Source organism: Triturus cristatus, chromosome 9 (assembly GCF_964204655.1).
Source record: "Triturus cristatus chromosome 9, aTriCri1.1, whole genome shotgun sequence".
Lineage (NCBI taxonomy): Eukaryota > Metazoa > Chordata > Amphibia > Caudata > Salamandridae > Triturus > Triturus cristatus.
The window spans coordinates 1213101514-1213120640 of record NC_140592.1 but is presented as its reverse complement, the minus strand read 5'-3'; the positions used below and the strand labels follow the sequence as shown (position 1 = coordinate 1213120640).

General features: G+C 47.3%; 1 protein-coding gene across 3 annotated transcripts in view; it reads left to right on the top strand.

Annotated features, from left to right (window-relative positions):
* Nucleotides 1-19127, top strand: part of PAPLN (papilin, proteoglycan like sulfated glycoprotein) — a 487850-nt gene that overhangs the window by 225488 nt on the left and 243235 nt on the right. The window lies entirely within an intron of this gene.

The following is a 19127-nucleotide window of genomic DNA, read 5'->3' as shown; positions in this document are numbered from 1 at the left end:
AATAAAAATATTTTGAAAATGAAAGGAACCATTTTAAAGGAAAGATAAGTTTAAAAAAGCACAATAAAATCAAAAATGAAATTAAATTAGACATTTTTAAAAAACGTGAATAACTAAACAATAATATTTTATTTGACTAGAAACTAGACAGTACAGGAAATCTGCAACCAAGTTTATGTTAACAATGGAAAACAGTAATGTGCCCCATCTCACATTCCAGTTAGGGAAAAAAGTAATTTTACAAACTTTAAAAGATGCTACATTAATACATGTGTATGTAAACCATGCAGAAAAATAAACAGAGAGAACTTTTTTTCCATTATTAGTGTCCGTTACACCTTGAAAAATAATCATGCACAAAACAGGCATTCTATGAGTTGGTTTCTATGAAATGGGAAATGCCAATCCAATCATCTTGAAAAGTTTCATTAAAAAGCTTGGGTGCAATGGCTTATCACTCAGTAATGGTATACAATGAAATTGTTTTCTAATAAATCACATACAACCCAGTACAACCTAGTGGACTGAGGTTGTGATGAAGCGTGTTAAAATGTTAAATATAATAACTGCACCCATTTGGTTTTTATGGCACTCCATGCCACACATATGCTGTTCTTAAGTGCTGTGAATATCATGTTACTATTAACCAACATTCAGTACTCAATTTACCAACCTCAAAAGGACCGCATGAGTCAGCCTGTTATATTCCCAAGTTAGACCAAAGTGGCGAAGCAGCTTATTTCTTAAATTAAATTAGCGCTAACTGCCAAACGTGAGATTATCACTGGAAATCCATCGATTATCGCACAGGGTTTGGCGATAGCTGGCTGATAGGGCAAGGCATACTTAGCCATGATATCCTCCTTCCATAGGATATCATGGCTAAGTCAGTCCTGAAGCAGGCGTAAGGAAAGTAGCGTAACAGGGGTTATCGCTACTTTTCTTGCCGCTATGCATCATAGCGTGGGGCTTGATGATAGGAGAAATGTCGCTTAGCGACATTTCTCCTGTCATGTTAGGTCAGGAACGCCCCCTTTGCATCTCATTAGAGATGCAAAGCTGGGCGTTAAGATTTCAAGCGCTAATGCAAGGTTTCACGCGATAGCGTGACCTTGCTGATTAGGCGATAAAATTATCTCCGCTTTTCGCCCAAAAACGGACGCAAAAGCGGCGATAATTGTTTATCGCCTCGTTGATGATATGCCCCTGCGTCTCTTCGGCTGATTGCTCACTGCTACTTCCTAGCATTGAGACCCTTAGGCCTCAGAGCCTGCTTCATTTCATGTTTTATTGACAAAACAAGTTTGGTTTTGAGGGCACTTTCCAGTTCTGGTGGAATGTAGCATTTTATAATATCAAAACCTTGACTAGTCACCGAAACTAGGGTAACCACCTCCTTTCTGTTCACTAGGGACACTATTTTCAGCCCTGAACTTTCAAGTAGTGATCACATAATGCATTCTGGGTGTTGTAGTCTTGCTTCCATTGAGCTAGTCAGATTAACACACCTGAAAATGATTTGTTGGTGAAAAGTGCTGGAGCTGGTCTATGCACTGACCTGGAGTGAGGTGGTCACCATTAGGGCCAGAACATACTGAAGTTGAAGATGTAATGTGTGACTCTGGAAGTATTCTGTGTAACATCTCTGGGACTGAATCTAGTGTGGGCATCTCAGCTAGTCACCTTATTTAGGTGAGATCAGTGGGCATCTCCAGATTTCAAAGTTTAATAGGAGGTCCCATTAACAAGCGGACCTTTGTTCTGCACTGCTTGCCACATCAACAAGCACGGCGGGGCAGGATGCGAAGAGGGGAGGGGAGGGGGGAGAAAGTCGACAGACGACAGAATAGGTATTATTGGTTTATTTAATTATACCTATTCCGTCATCCGTCGACTTCACCCCCCGTCGGTTTGCGCCACGCCCTACCGCACTTACCTGTTTCGGCAGCCGCTGATTGAGACCCACCAGCTCATGCCCTGCTGTAGCCTGAAGCAGATATCTGCTCTGGAAAGGCTGAGACTCTAATCATGGAAACATAGGGGTCTCTTCACAAAGGCCTTTTGAAGTATGTATAGTAGGATCCTGTAGTACTATTTTACGTACTCTTATGTGACATTTGGCTCCAAGACATCTAAAATCGGGATGTTCAGGGAATATATTCATATGCAGGTCATACAAACAGAAATTGTAATTGTAATTACTACCCCTGATGAGGCGTCAAATCGCTTTTTCCGCTAGTAGCACGCTACTCCGGAACCCAAAAAGGATTAGTGGTGAATTAGTATAGGGAGATATGAAATTAATTTGAGCGGCGGTCATGTGAGTTTGTCGTTTGAATTGAAAAAGGATAGTGGCGGCGTCGACGAGCACTCCAGTAGAACTGTTTCACGCGCTCATAAATGCTTTTCTGATTCAGCCTCCTTCTGAGTGGAAACTTACTGAGAAAACAATCCCTGTAGAGCTAAGGGCACACGCCCAGGCCTGGTGCTCGCCCTTATGTGCTGTCCCGCCGGGGACCCAGTGTTCCCAGGGAAGAGCAATCCCCACCACAGTGGCCATCCACCTGGGGTTGTACAATTCAATTGCTTGTCTTTTACCCATAGTGAGACGTTACATTTTAATTTAGGGCAGGAAGGTGATCAGGTTTAATATAAACTTTCAAAGCACCTAGTTTAAAGCAACAGTTATGCATTAAACCTGAACCCACATGTGGCAAAGCATAAAAAAAGGGACATGATTAAGCAGGTGTAGGGATAGGATTAAGGTGTAGGGCTTAGGGTCAGGTTTTAAATTTACAATTAAAGTTAGGTTCTGGACCTTGGGTGTGTGTTGTAGGGGTGTAGGACTGGGGTAAAGGAGAGAGAGGAGAGGTACGATTAGAATTAAGAGTCAGAGTCAATAATTGATTTGGAATTATTTTCAGTGCTTTTTATTTTTATTTCGGTGGAATGCTGCTAAACGCGTTTGCCTTAGAGGGAGCTATTTATGTCTCGAGCCACAACGCTGCAATAATAATCCACCTCTACAGCTGATGAGCTTTCTCTACAGATCTTTCAAGACTTTGAAATAAACATATAGCAAACCATTTGATGAACTTATTTATTTATTATTTATTTAGCAGATGTCTATAGTGAATGATCGCTCAAGGCATAGATCCTCATTCCAAGTTAACAATAACAGCGGCACAAGATTTTACATAGAACTGATAAATGATGCTGACGACGAGAAAGGGGTTTACATCGGAGGTAGTGGGCCAAAGAGTAAGTAGAAGGCAAGAATTTAGGGACTCCTTGCAGGGGGTTGGGGGAGGAGAAAGTGGTTTGGTGGGGGAATGGGAGGAGGCAGGGTGACCTAATTGGCAGGCTGACCTAAAATGGTGAGGTTCAAGGTGGGAGAGAGGGTGGACCATAAGGGATGGGGAGGAGTAGGGTTGAACACATTTCATATCTCACAGTTGTGACAGAGCAGTAAAGATCTGGTTAGTCCTTCAAAGCAAGGGTTACTGGATCAAGTATAGTTGAACAGGTGAGTCTTTTGCAGACCTTGAAGCAAGAGATGTATTGTACAGCTCTAATATCTGTATGTTGGGAATTCCAGAGGGTGGAAGCCGCTCTTGACAAGGAATGCTGTAGAGCATGGAAGGTTTGGAATCAAGGGGGCAGATTTGCAAGCCCCGTGCTCCACTTTTGCGCCGCCGTTGCGTCACTTTTGTGACACAGCGGCGGCGCAAAGCTAGCGCCATGCTGCGACAGATTTACAACGTGACGCATCTAGGGAGATGCGTCACGTTGTAAAGCCCTGCGTCACATTAAACCCGCATAAGTTTTAATGTATGCAGGGTGGGCGTTACCTCGGAAAAAGCCTCGGAAAAGTGACGACACAGTCACTTTTCCAACGCTGGTGCGTCAAATCCTTACGCCTGCTTCAAGCAGGCGTAAGCCGTGACGCACCATGTTAGGGATAGGGCAGGTTGGAACAGTACTGGAGTTGCGTCGCGCTTGCGACACAACTTCAGCACTGCGCCAACCTTACGCCGGCAGATGCGTCACGCATCTGCTTGTCCTTGCGCCACAATGCACCGCATTGTAAATGCGGCGCATCTGCGGTGGCGCAAGGGCAAACTTGCGTGACGAATCTTCCCTGGCGCATCCCTGCTGATTTGCAGGGATGCGCCAGGGAACGTAAATCTGCCCCAAGGTGTTTCCAGGAGAAGGTTTTCTGTACTTCTCAGAGTCCTCAAACCTGATGCCTTTATAAAGGTTAGAGAAAGAGGAGAGGGCTTTTGCACGGCTTGATTTGGAAGCCAAGCCTCCCAGCTTTACTTTGATTCTGGCCTCAGTGGAGAGCCAGTGCAAGCATCGAGCACTGGAGAGATGGAGTCGGATTTCGAGGTTGGTGAGAGTAGCCTGGATGCTGCATTTAAGACCGCCTATAGAGGAGGAAGGGCAGTTTTTAGAAGCACCAGCGAGGACCACATTGCCAAAGTCAAATCTCAATAATTCCAAAGCATGGGCGCCACCTTTAGGTGGACTGGTTGTAGGGTTGGTTTCAGTTTCTTTAGCATATGAAGATGGAAATCCGCACTTTTGGCAGTTTTGTTAATCTGTTGGGTCATGGTTAGGTGAACAACCTTTTCTTCACCCTCATGGTGCTGGGGGATTTTATATCCAGCCATCAAATACATTCTCCTTTTAAGGCTCTGAAAATGTTGACTAACTTATGCTCAAGTTCAGCTGGAAATCATAAGATTTGTATCAGTTTCAAATGTGCAACATCTAGACATTGTTTCAGCTGGTAAGCATGAAGTTCCAGTCTCCCTATATGTTGGAGAGATTAGGCTTTTATTCAGCTGGTGAATGATTACTTCAAATGTCTATAATTGATGTAGGCACCTAAATGAGTGTCATATACAAAACACTTCAGCCACCCAAGCTAACAGAATTCCACTTCACCAACACTGCCCATTCACAAAGAACAGCAACCCGCACACCTCTGATGTTTCTTTTTCTAATCGCCTCATTTGCAGAGGAACCACTGTAAATGGAAGCAAACCACAGTGCATAGAGCTTGGGAGGGCTGCTGACCTTGTACATTTTGTCAGGATACAGAAAAATGTGTTAAAAGCAGTGTTTACATTGGTAGAAGTGTAATACACACACCTCAGAAGACCCACGAGGCTGCCTTAGTTGTCAGCATATTACAATAGTAAAAAGAGGCATCTGTGGAGTTTCATGCTGGACTTTCATCCGGGCAAAGGCAGAGCACGCGCAGGGATGACCATATTCAGTGGTCACCAAGTGACACTCCAATGTTTGGTGGGATTTGTTGCACAAAAAGCAGTGGCTTCAAAACCCACAGTTCACAGTTCTAGGATGGGTTTTCGCTGATGTAGTATTGTTACCTGCAGGCAGGTGCAATGATGACGGCGCCACCTGCTGGGGGATGTCTGGGGGTTCAGAAGACCTCAATTACTGCCTCCAGATGGCTTCCCTTGGGGGTGCACTCATTTTCTGCCACCTGTTATAGAGCACAGCCACTGCACCTTTTAAGGCCTCTTTGCCTCTGCGCATTTTTATTTATTTATTTGACGAGTTTTATATAGCCCTCGCTAGACCCGGAGGTATCAGAGCGCTTTACCTAAGAACGGTTGTACAGAGTTAAATCAGTTACCATAACATAAAATAAAAACAGATAGGAGTCATTTGGAGCATGCGGGTGGGTGTGGGAGGTATTGAGACAAGGGTGTAGGATCGCGGAGGGAGGAGACGGGGAGGGAAAAGAAAGCACAGCGGAGAGACGAGGAAAAACAATGTCCAATGTCCCGCTGGGTAGGTGATGGCCAAGTGAGTGAGACCAACGCCAATCTCCTCCATAGCTGCCTAAACAGCTCCACCGGGCATCGGCCATGATAGCTCGGGCACCGCGGTCAGTCAAACATAATAAGGATTCTGCCCAGGGAGCATCGGCATAGTTCCATCTGCTGCACTAGTCCCAGTGTTACTGGAGTTACATGGGCGCCATTTTAGGGACAGGTATTGCTCTCATAAAGATCGCCGAGGAGATGAAGTCAGCATTCCAGTGTGGTGCTCCTAAAATTATTTGCGTATAGCTCGGTCTGAACTGAGGTGGCGAAGTGAGCTAAAGAATGATGATGGATTCAACCCAGATCTGTGACTGGGGGTGAGTGTCTGAAAAGTTTCAGTGCTCCGTCCATCATCTCCTTGTGTTTGCTTGGTTCGCTCCTAAATTATCGACAGGTGTAACAACAGCAGTAGATAGGGACAGTAATGAGACCGGTTACAGACGATTAAGTCACTCATAAGATACGCCAAGTTCTAAAACATGGTCGCCATCTTAAGGTTAGGCTCAGCACTCATGAGAATCGCTGAGATGGTGGGATCAGCTTTGCAATAACCCACTCCTAGACATATCAGGCACTGCATCATAAATTCTTGCTTACTTGGGCTTCTGTGCCCGGTGTCTGGGCCTTGTAGCACTCCCTTCGTTTTGCACCTATGTGCTTCCCCGGCGTGGGAGAGAGAGATAGATCCTCATGTCAGATGCCCCCTTTGGCAGCCATCTTAGGGTCAGGCATTGCGCACAGCTCTCTACACTCATCTCATCTGGTTTTCCCTCCAATCCTCTGCGGTCCCAGAGGCCTCTCTCTTGTGACCTCCCTCTTATCTGGTGCCTCCTGGGCCTCTGCGACTGAGGCTTGCCCGCTTTGGTGTTGTGGCTGCCATCTTAGGATCAGGTGCGCCAAAGGAGGGAGTCTGCTCCACACCTGATGCTGCCTCCTTGCCTATAGCTGCGCCTCATTGGCCTTGGGGAGCGCAGGTAAGTGTACCCCAGCTGAAGTGCCGCGTACTGAGGCAAAGAGCTGTGGGAGCACAGGCAAAGGGGCCTATTCACAAACTGCATTTTGTTGTGTGTTTAGTAGTACTACAATAGTACTGCTTACGTACTACAAAATGCTATTCACAAATCTACGCATGGGGGACTATGTCTCTGCCTCCCCTATCTTTTCCGTGTGGAGATCTCCACCCGACTGCTGAGACCTCTGTACATGTACTCCTATGTTTTAGTAGTAAATGTGGGAGGTTTGAGGGAGTGGCTGGAAGATGGAGAATAGTTACTACTAAATGGGAGAGGTTTAGGGAGAAAAGGGAGGGGGTAGGGGAGGGCTAGAGAGGGGTATCGAGACAAACAGGCCCCCATCCACAAAAGAGTAAGCCCATTGCTATTCATAAACTGCACTTCTATAGTTACTACAGATAGAAAGGAACCAAAACAGCAGTAAATGTACTCCAGCCCATACCTGGAGCAGGTCCAGCACCACACGTGGCCAACCACCAGTGTTTTAATGGGAAACAGCCATAAGAACACAGCTGTAACCACACAGTACCCTTACCACGAATACGTTGCAACGCATGCACTGTCATCACGCATAGCCATTACCACACATTTCTTTACAACGCACATGCCTCTACCACACATGCCTTTACAATGAATGAACGTTGTAAAAAGGTATGAATGGTAAAGGCACGTAGGTTGCCCTTGTTGTAAGGGCATATGCTGGTAATGGTGGTCAAGGCACCGGCGTGGTCAAGGCTATTGACTTCGTTAGAGGAAACGGAGAGACCCTTCAACTTCCTCTTGATGACCTGTGCCGCGCCTCACCTCAGAAGAGCTGCCTCGTCTCCTGTCGAGGTAAGACGGATTGGGCCTGGTGGGAGGTACGGATTTAGTGTTTTTAGGCTGGGGGTGGAGTTTTTAAAATTCCTTTGGAGAGGTCCTGGTTTTAGGGCTCAGGGGTCGGGTATTTTGAAAAAGGGCTGGAAGGGTCATGCTGGGATCTAGTTTTAAGACATAGGGCAGGAGTCTGTATTTTTAAAAAGGTCTGTGGGCCAGCATGGTTCGCGCTGGGGTCTAGTTTTAGGGCTCAGGGCAGGGGTCTGGTATATGTAAAAAGATCTGGGCTCTGGGGGGGCACGCTGGGGTATACATTTAGAGCTCAGGGCAGTGGTTGGGTATTTTAACAAGGGCTGGATGGTGGGGGGTGCACCGTGGAACTAGTTTGAGGGCAAGGCTCAGGGAAAACCTTTACCACGCATCGGCTTTTAATATACAAACCTTTACAACGAAATTCATTGTAAAGGCATGCATGGTAAAAGCATATTCGTTATAAAAAATGTGTGGCAAATGTTATGTGCCATAAAGGAGTTTGCGTTGTAACTCGTTCGTGGTAAAGGCATACGTTGCAACGGAATGAGTTGTACTGTCATACATTCATTTTAATACCCTCTCATAAAAAATAAAGGAGGAAGGAACTTAAATTGAAACCCTATAGGAAATAGCATGAAATTAAATTGATTTATTTTGACGTTTTAAAGTTAGATACATTCATTTAAAGGTTACAAAATTAAATTTAAATATAAAATAAATATTATTTTAACATATATTAATAACCTTTTTAATGTAAAAATAAATTTACCTTTTTTCTTTTAAAACAATTAAATACATGTAAATTAATTCCTTTCATAACTTTTAGTAACTTTTAATACAGAACAAGTAAATATAAATATTTTACTTTTGGTGGGCTTATTTTAATAAATCTTTAAAAGAAATTTAATTTAACATACCTAAATTAAATATGTAATTCCAAATTATTTACTTATGGTGTAGCACATTTTTTAAAATGTTGTTCTACATTGGAAATACATATTTTTTTTAAAAAAAAAACTTTCATAATTAACTTTGAAATATTTTTAACATTTTCCAAAAACTTTAATAATTGTTTATCACATGTCCCTATATTTTACCATATGGAGATCTCTGCCCTGATTGCCGAGGTCTCTGCCAAGTGTGCGGAACATAAAATACCACTAGTGTAACTTTATGACCGTGTTTCATGTTGTTTCTGATTCCACTCCCAGATTCAGGGGGTGGAGACATGTAAGTCTACAATTTGTAGTAACTTTACACTTAGAAATGGTGAATAGCCAACAGTAGTGCAAAGTGTAAGAATAAACTTACATGTGTAGATTTTTACTTACCTGTAAATATACCTTTGTGAATACCCCCAAAGTGTTTCCCTCATTTTTATGGTACCACACCCCAATGTAGTTTCACCTTCAGTGTTGCAAATATGGGGTAACTGCCTGATGTGAAAAGTTCCTGCGTAGTTGGGGCGTTTAAAGAGAGGTATAACGTTTTTCTCTCACATCTCTTGGTGTGTAGGATTTGGAGGGTTAGAGCTGTGTGTTGAGTTTGATCTCACCCTTACTTAGGGGTCTATTAGGATGGCGGACGGATGGACGCCGCCGGGCACATTAGCATGGGGGTGATGACCGTGGCGGTGAGAAATTCCGCCCACCACTTTTCCGCCGGTAGCCTTACGCACACTAGCCTGGCGGGCGAAGCTGGACCGCTAAAACGGGTCCGGTGCAGGGCCAGGCTCTCCCGGCATGATTATGATGCCGGCGGTAGCCAGCCTTTCTGCTGCGGTGGAACCACCATGGAAAGGCATGCGGAGAATGTCTCTGGGGGCTCATTGCGGGGCCCCAATGTGTTGGGGGGTGTGGGTGCACTGGCATGTCCCTGTACCAGGTGTCAAGCATTGTGCAGTGGCTGCCACGCATTGCAGGGAAATGCAGGACATGCTCCTTTTGACATCGCGGCTGTGCTGCTGGCAGCAGCAACCGCCGCAATGTTAAAGGCTGCGATCGTACTGCCGCGGTCGGATTTCGACTGCGGAGCATACTAATTGGACTGGCGGTTATGCCGCGGTTCTGGCGGGCGGTCTTTTCCCGCTACCATGGCGGTCTGAGTGATTTTCTGACCGTCATCCTAATAGACCCCTAAAAGTTTCTGAAGGGTTTGTATTCAGGGTGCCTGGACAACTGTCTCTTGAGGCGTCCTGAGAAGGCACTACCACTAGTGAAATGCACTATGCATTGGGGGAAAGGAAAGATTGTCAAGCTGTGTGGTTGCTAGTGAATCCAAATTTTAAAATGGCATTAGTGTCCTCTCACTGTTAGAGTGAAACAAACTACTTGAAAATATTGTGTGTTGGTTTGAAATCTCAGGAGCCTCCCTCCTAGTTCTTCCCAGTTGTACGCATACTACTCCGTGGCACAACTTTAACTGGTTAACTGGATGCACCTGGTGCAGACCAGGGCAGTGTGCTTATTACAGTGACAGCATTGTTCACAGAGCAAGTGCAAACCCACAACGGCACTGGGAGCGTCTTACTAGTGAAAGGCGGAGCAGCTCTTTGAAGCCAGCGGTCTGCTTTTTATAGGGCGTTCACAACCCAGCCTGAGTTTGAAATGGGGGCAGAGATCCCTCTGCAGGTAGGGAGTGACTGCTTCCCTCTTTCAAGGGTCACCCTACGAGGGGGCACACACTGATTGTGCATCTTCATGATGCGGGGAATCAGCGTGCCTCCTAATAGTTTGTATGCCTCTGCTTATACACGTGTGATATGGTTTGGGCACAAAGGCAACAGATTCCCTCATTTGCATGGGAGAATCACCCCATGCCATTGAGCTATACATGCGCTCGCAGATCGGGTCACTCCCCACGCCGCTCAGCTCCTCCTGAGTGTACGTGTCCCCCTCCCGCTGCCGCTGCCGTGGTGAGTCTGCCTCTGGCGTGCCCCCTGTACTGCTGCCTGCTCTGTGTTGATTGAGTGTACTTTATTGTTTCACTCGGTGAGTGTCCGTCTGTTTTGCTCCTTTTGCCCTCTATTGTGCTGATTTTACAGGTCTTGTCTTGCGCTCCTTAGCGCCCCTGCTTATCTGTGCCCTTCGCTCCTTGCCTCCCTCGCTCCCCGCTTCCCGCCGTTGCACCCCTGCAGCCCGCCCACTTTTCTTCTGTTTCCCGCCGCTGCCTCCCTGCGGCCCCGCCCCCTTTTCCTCCGGTAGCCACCCATTGGCCGCCCCGCTCCCGCCTCCCAGCTGCTCCTCCCGCCCACTTAGCCTTTTATGGAGGATGCAGCGCGGAAGCACAGCGGACGCGCGCAGCGGGCGCCACTGGCGTGCCGAAGGCGCGCCAAAGGCAAGCCCGTCTGCGCCCGTCCGCGCCTGGACCGTGCCCAGTGCCAGGACCCCTGGACACCGCGCCCCTCGCAACACCAGACTCTGGTACGACACCAACACCCTCAACGCCCTCAATACCGGCCTCGACCACCACTGCTTCCAGGCTGCCCTGAAACGCACCCACGGACCCTTCTCTTGCCGCACCTGCAGCTTCTCTTGCGACCGAACCACCAAGCCCCCAAGGACCGGATCCAACCACCTCCGCTGCATACTCCTCAACATCCGCTCCGCACGTAAACACGCCGTCGAGCTCTGGGACCTACTCGACACAACAGCCCCGGACGTAGCCTTCCTGACCAAGACCTGGTGGAACGACTCCTCGGCACCCGACATCGCCATAGCCATCCCAGACGGATACAAGTTATACCGCAGAGACCGCACCCACGGACTCGGAGGAGGAATATCCATCGTCCACAAATCCACACTTCAGGTCCACACCCTCACAGACGACCATCTCGACTCCACCGAACACCTCCACTTCTGGATCCACACCGACCCCAACACCACCCTCAGAGGGACACTCGTCTACAGACCCCCCGGACCCCGAGCCCCGTTCAGCGACTCCATCACTGACCTCGCCAGCACCCACGCACTCGCCTCCACAGACTACATCCTCCTCGGGGACCTGAACTACCACCTCGAGAACAACAACGACTCCAACTCCGCCACCCTGATCGACAACCTCGCCAACCTCGGACTCCGACAACTCGTCACCGTACCCACCCATGCCGCCGGCCACACGCTCGACCCCATCTTCTCTACAAGCACCCACGTCACCTTCAACCACACCACCGAACTTCACTGGACCGACCACCGATGCATCCACTTCAATTTCAAGAAGCCAACCACGCACCACCGCACCCAACAGCTGCCCACTGCTGCTGGGACAAAGTCACCAAGGACCAGCTGACCTCCATCCTCACCCTGAACCCTCCTGGCGACCCCACCAACCCAGACACCGCCGCCCGGAAACTCAGACAATGGATCGAAGACTGCGCCAACACTCTTGCCCCACTAAAGGAACCCCCCATCAACCTTCCCAGCAAAAAGGCCGCCTGGTTCACTGAGGAACTCCGGACCTCCAAACACACATGTCGGAAGCTGGAAAAGATCTGGCTCCATGAGCGCACGCCGGACAACCACACTGCCTTCAAGGACGCCACCCGCAGACATCACCAGCTCATCAGAACAACCAAAAGATCCTCCTTCAAATCCCGCCTGGACAATAACGCACACGACTGCAAAGAACTCTTCAGCATCGTAAAGGAACTCTCGAACCCCAGCGCCAACACCAATGACATCCCACCCTCGCAAGAACTATGCGACTCACTGGCCACTTTCTTTCACCGCAAGATCATCGACATCCATGACAGCTTCAACGTTCCGCCCACCCCGACCTCGACAGACCCCACTCCGAACAACACCAACCTTCTGACCTCATGGGCCCACGTAAGCAACACCGAAACACACAAGATCATGAACGCCATCCACTCTGGATCACCAGCAGACCCCTGCCCACACCACGTGTTCAACAAAGCAGATGCTACCATCGCACCCCAACTACGGAAAGTCATCAACATCTCCTTCGACTCAGCGACATTCCCGGAGAGCTGGAAGCACGCCGAAATCAACGCCCTCCTCAAGAAGCCCAAGGCGGACCCCAAAGACCTCAAGAACTTCCGGCCCATCTCCCTGCTCCCCTTCCCGGTGAAGGTCATCGAGAAGATCGCCAACATACAGCTGACCCGCCACCTTGATGACAACAAGATCCTAGACCCATCGCAATCAGGATTCAGACGGAACCATTCTTAGCCCCACGCTATTTAATATCTTTATGGCCCCTCTGGCGGCAGTCGCGGAATCCTTTGGTGCCCAGGTCATATCTTACGCCGATGATACCCAGCTCCTGTTCACTTGTGGCAGGGGCGGTACTTTTGATGGCGTACAGATCAAGGATTGCTTGGGGGCGGTCTTCGAGTGGTTCAGGTGCAATGGGCTTAAGTGCAATCCCGACAAGTCGGAGCTGCTCTTTTTTGGTTGCACCTGTGAACCAGACTGGAAAGCCTGGTGGCCTCAAAATCTATTTCCTCCTAACAGCGTGTCACTTAAAGCAAAAAACCTAGGAGTAATTGTGGACAATGAGCTGTCTTTTGGGCCACACATCTCGTGTCTCTCAGGTAAATGCTTCGGCATTTTACGTATGCTGAGAAAGTTCCTTCCTTTTTTGTCTGTCCAACATAGGAAGACTATTGTTCAGGCCTTGGTTGGATCGCGTCTTGACTACGCAAACGCCCTTTTTTTGGGCCTTCCAAAATATCTGTTGACCCGTTTGCAAGTGGTCCAGAATTCGGCAGCCCGTGCTATTTACGGGCTCCCTAGAAGAGCCGGTGCTTCGGCCCTTTTGAGAGACTTACATTGGCTGCCGATCACTAAAAGAATTCGTTTTAAGTGCCTGACTTTTGCCTTTAAGGCTTTACACGGCCCTTGCCCCAAGTACATGAGGAAACGTCTGTCCCGATATGTACCAGGCAGGGCCCTGAGATCATCTCTGTTATTTAAAATGACAGTCCCGGCCATTAAGCGTGCTAGGATGGGTGGCAGATCTTTCCGCTACCTAGTCCCGAAGGAGTGGAATGAACTACCACTCTCTCTCAAACAGGCCCCGAGTCTTCTTGCTTTTAGGAAGGAGCTTAAAACGTGGCTCTTTTCTAACTAAGTACTTTCGGATAACCTGTGTCTTTCTCTCTATCTTTCTTTGGCAGTCGCTATGTGTTGTTTCTATCTGTTATCTTTCTTCAGCAAAGCGCCGGGATGCTCCTTGGAGTAGCCGTGCGCTATAGAAGAAATAAATTAACATAACATAACATAACATAACCACAGCACCAAAACAGCCCTCATTGCCGCCACAGACGACATCCGACGCCAACTAGACAACGGGGAAACATCTGCCCTCATCCTCCTGGACCTGTCTGCCGCCTTCGACACGGTCTGCCACCGCACGCTAAGATCGCGCCTCCAAGAAGCCGGAATCCGGGAGAAAGCCCTGGACTGGACATCCTCCTTCCTCACTGGCAGAACCCAGAGAGTCCGCCTCCGACCCTACAGAGCAGAAGCAACCGACCTCATCTGCGGCGTTCCCCTGGGCTCATCCCTCAACCCGACGCTGTTCAACATCTACATGGCCCCCCTCGCACAAGTGGCCCGCCAACACGACCTGAACATCATCTCCTATGCCGACGACACCCAGCTCATCCTCTCCCTCACCAAGGACCCGCACACCACCAAAACCAACCTCCACGAGGGTATGAAGGCCGTCGCCGAGTGGATGCGGAACAGCCGCCTGAAGCTGAACTCGGACAAGACAGAAGTCCTCATCCTCGGCCCATCTCCATCTGCCTGGGATGACTCCTGGTGGCCGACTGCACTGGGAGCATCTCCGACACCCACGGACCACGCACGCAACTTGTGAATCATCCTTGACTCCTCCCTCTCCATGTCCAAGCAGGTCAACGCCGTCTCCTCCTCCTGCTTCAACACCCTCCGCATGCTCCGCAGGATCTACGAGTGGATCCCGATCGAAACCAGAAGAACGGTGACCCAAGCCCTCGTCAGCAGCCGGCTGGACTACGGCAACGCACTCTATGCCGGAATCCCCACCAAACACCTACAACGACTACAACGCATCCAGAACGCCTCAGCCCGCCTGATCCTCAACCTCCCCCACCGCAGCCACATCACCCCTCACCTGAGAGACCTGCACTGGCTCCCTATCAAAAAGAGGATCATCATCAAACTCCTCACCCACGCACACAAAACGCTCCACAACTCTGGACCAGCGTACCTGAACGGCAGACTCAACTTCTACACCCCCGCCCGCCAGCTCCGTTCTGCAAGCCTCGCCCTCGCCGCTGTCCCCCGAATCCAACGAAGAACCTTCGGAGGCAGATCCTTCTCCTTCCTCGTGGCCAGGACCTGGAACACCCTCCCAACCCACCTACGGCAGACCCAGGACCTGCTCGCCTTAAGGAGGCTCCTCAAGACCTGGCTCTTCGAGCAGTAGCAGCACCCCCCCCCTCCCCCTTTAGCGCCTTGAGACCCTCGAGGGTGTGTAGCGCGCTTTATAAATACTGTGATTGATTGATTGATTGATTGCGCTGGTACAGAATGAGCTCCAGCGCTAGCAGCATTGCAGAAGAGACCGTGCAATCCCGTAGAGGCAATTTCTTTAATTTAATACAATACAATAGGCATTTATGGAGCACGGGCGGCTCCGGAAGGAGTGGTCCAGGGCTAGCAGCAGGTCCTTCACAAAACTGGCTAACATCCTTGAGCATCGTCCTAAGCATTAAACAGATGGGTCTTCATGCCTTTGCTAAAGATAATTTCCGATGGTGCAAAACAAAGAGTAGTCGAATAAAAACAAAGAGGAGTCGAAGCAAAACAAAGAGGAGTCAAAGCAAAACAAAGAGGAGTCGAAGCAAAACAAAGAGGAGTCAAAGCGAATTCTAGAGTTTTGCCATAAGAAAAGTAAAGGATCTTTCACTGCACCTAGGCATATAGACTCTTGGGATATGCAAGAGTGAATTGGACCGCAGGGATCTACCCTGAGAGTAGGCTTTAAGTCTGTGTCTCAAATACAGAGGGCCCTTATGCTCCAATGCTCTACAGGAGGCTTGCTTGTGTCGAGAAAAAGAATTTCAGTTTTCTGGGAATTCATTTGAGGCAACTTTAACCCATACAATCGCCCACTGCATTTAGGCAGTTCTTGAAGGAATAGAAGGCATCAGATGCCTCGTCCTGGAAGGGCAGAAGACGTTGTGTGTAGTCAGTGTAAACAATCACCTTCAGACTCCATGATTCGACCAAATTAGCCCGGCGCTCAAGATAGACATTAAAAAGCGTGGAGCTCAAGGCAGAGCCCTGAGGAATCCTGTGCTTAGGGGCCTTGGAGTCTGCGGTAAAAGGAGGAAGAAACACCGCTTGATATCTGTCCTCCAAGTAAGATTTAAGCCAGGACAGTGCATTCCCTTAACTTCCAGGCTTCCCCAGTGTGTTCAGCAGGATGGGGTGCGGGACCGTGTCAAATGCTGATGACAAATCCAGGAGAACAACCATAGCCGAAGCACCCCAGTCAAGGTTAAGGTTGATAAAATCAGAAACCTCCAGTAAGGCGGCCTCAGTGCTGTACCGTGGCCGGAAGCCACAGTAAGCATCATGGAAGAGGGAGCTAGATTCTAAGAACAAGATGAGTTGTTAGTTGACCGGCTTCTCCAACATCTTGAATGCTGCAAGAAGAAGGGAGATCGGTCAAAAATTGCTGACTGACTTACCATCTGTATTAGTTGTTTTTGCAGTGATAGCAGGAGGGCCTGGTTCCACCACTTTTGAACAATTGCAGACTCCAGACAAGCGCTCAGCAATTTGTTCATAATGGGGTTGACAATCGGCACAACTGACTTCAAAATATCCATAGGGCAGCAATCCCGGGCAAGCCAGACTTACATTTAGCTGATTTTCTCCAGTGAGATAGGCTCAAAACCCTCAACACCAGGCCAGTAGACAGCGCCCTCTCTGAGGGAGCTTCAGACGTACACTGGTTGGAGAACTGATCATAAATTATTTTAATTTTGTTGGAAATAAATCCGCAAGCTCCTCACAAAGGTAAACAGAGGTTGTGAGTGAGTTTTGTATAGCCCTCAGAGAAAGAAAAGAGTTCACGATGCTGAACAGTGCACAAGGTTTATTAACCGCAGCATTAATTGATATCGTAAGGAACTCTTTCTGAGCTCTGCGGGAGGATTTGCAAACACTGGCAAGTGCCTTTTTTTCACCAGTTTTGTGTCCCTATCATAAGCTGTGCACCAATTGTGCTTCAGCTGCTCAGAGTGTGCCTTCTCCTCTCTTAAGGCTTCCGTAACACAGGGGGCGGACGGCCTTGAATGGTTCTGGGACATCGATTTCACTGGGGCGACATGATCCAGAGCATCATAGATCCAATTGTCCACCAGCACCAAGTCTCGGTCGACAGGGCCTGTGAGAGTTATAGGAGTCACCCAGCATCTCCACTAGCAGGGTTTGCTAAATTTGCCGCTATGGTCTGCTGGAGTTTTGCCGGGATGCCACCTGCTCTGAGGGCGGCTTAGTAGCAACCTTAAAGAGGAATAAGAAGTGGGCTGACCTCGGTAACTCAATGGATGTAAATTTTTGTATAATTGCTGTTTATGTTTTTTAATTATTTTTGTAATTTTGTTTAGTAGTTATTACATTTATTTAAGTTATTTTTGTTATTTGTATTACCGTTGCAGGTTGTGGGTGTATAGGGAGACAAGGGGGAAGTAATTTAATTATACAATTTTTTTTTCTTTTTTTGTAATATTATTTTTTAATGAATATTATGCTAATAGTGTAATTTTTAAAATTGTATTTACCTTTTATGTGCTGGTTGTGGGGTTTATAAGGGTACATGGTGGGAAGTAATTTAATTGTAAGTATTTAATAATGAGTTTTTAATTAATATTAATTATTTAATTGATAATTAAGTAGAGCAATGATAATAAATATTTTTTTAAATACAAATATTATGGGGTCTATTAGTATGTCAGGCGGATCGCCACCGCCCGCATGGCGGTGGTGATTTGCCTGACATTATCCCCCGCCCGCCTCCCATTTCCCCCCTCCATATTATGATGGCGGGGGGTACCGCGGCAGACGGGAAGACCATCCGCTGCTTTTCCGCCCGGTCGACGAGTCAACCGGGCAGAAAAGGGGCTGCATATGGTGGCGGTGTCTGCTAGACACCGCTATCCATATTACAATGGTAGCAGAAAGCAGCCTCAACGCCGCCAGGGAAAGGCATGAGGTCTTCTCAGTTGGGGCCCGTTGAGGGCCCCCATGTGTTGGGGGGATGGGGGTGCACATGGGGGGTACCTATGGTAACCCCCTGCATTTGCAGGCACAACATGGCAAGCACCGCGCGGTGCCTGCCACGTTGTGCATGCAAATGCACAATGTGCATCCACAGCATTGTGGTGGGCGGTGCTGTGAGCACCGCCGGCCACAATGTTGTGGATGGGGGATGCCACCGTGTCGGTGGCATCCTAATTGCCGGTGCAGGACCGCCGCACCACTGTCCGCCCGCCATCCTAATAGGCCCCTATGTATGTGGAATGTGCGGTTTATAGGAGTAGAGGGTGGGAAGTAATTTATTTTGATTAATTAATAATTTTAGGTGTGTATTGTGGGGTTTGTAGAGGTTCAAGATGGGAAGTAAATTAATTCTAAGTAATTGATATTAATATTTTTAGGTAATAATGATTATTTAATTTAAAATTAATTATGTTAATGGGGAAATTACATTTTTTTAACTAAAATTATAGGTGTGGGTTTTGTTGGGGTATATGGTATAAAGTAAATTACATTTTAATTAGGTTACAATTAATTTTTGAATTGAGAATAAGTATTAAAATTACAATTTATTATGTTAATTCTGTCATTATTTTTTAGTACCATAGAGAAGTGTTTTGTATGTTTTGTGGGATTATATTGTGGAAAGAAAATTAAATGTAATTAAATAAAAATACATTTGAATTTATTGATAATTAGTTTGTTGGTAAATATTTATATTAATAGTGTTAATAATTATCTTTTTTAAGTTAAGCTTTAGGTGTTGCTTGTAAGTTTTGTAAGGGTAAATGGTGGGTGGTAACTAAAATAAAAATTATTTATTAAATTATTTTTTTGTTAAATAATTGCTAAATTATTTTTTTTGTATGACTTTCTTAAATTTACATTTTAATAATGTTTGTAATTATTTATATTTATTTGACATTATAATATGTATTTATTTTGATACTTTTTTTATATGAAATATATTTGTTTTATTTTAATGTTTATATTTAATTTATTTATTTTTGTTTTGTTTTTGAATGGATTTACAGGGGGCCACCCTAGATACCCCCTTGGCTAACAACCGTAGGCCGCCGGGGTAAGGGGGCCCCCAAAGTAAATTTTCGACAGCCTTTCTG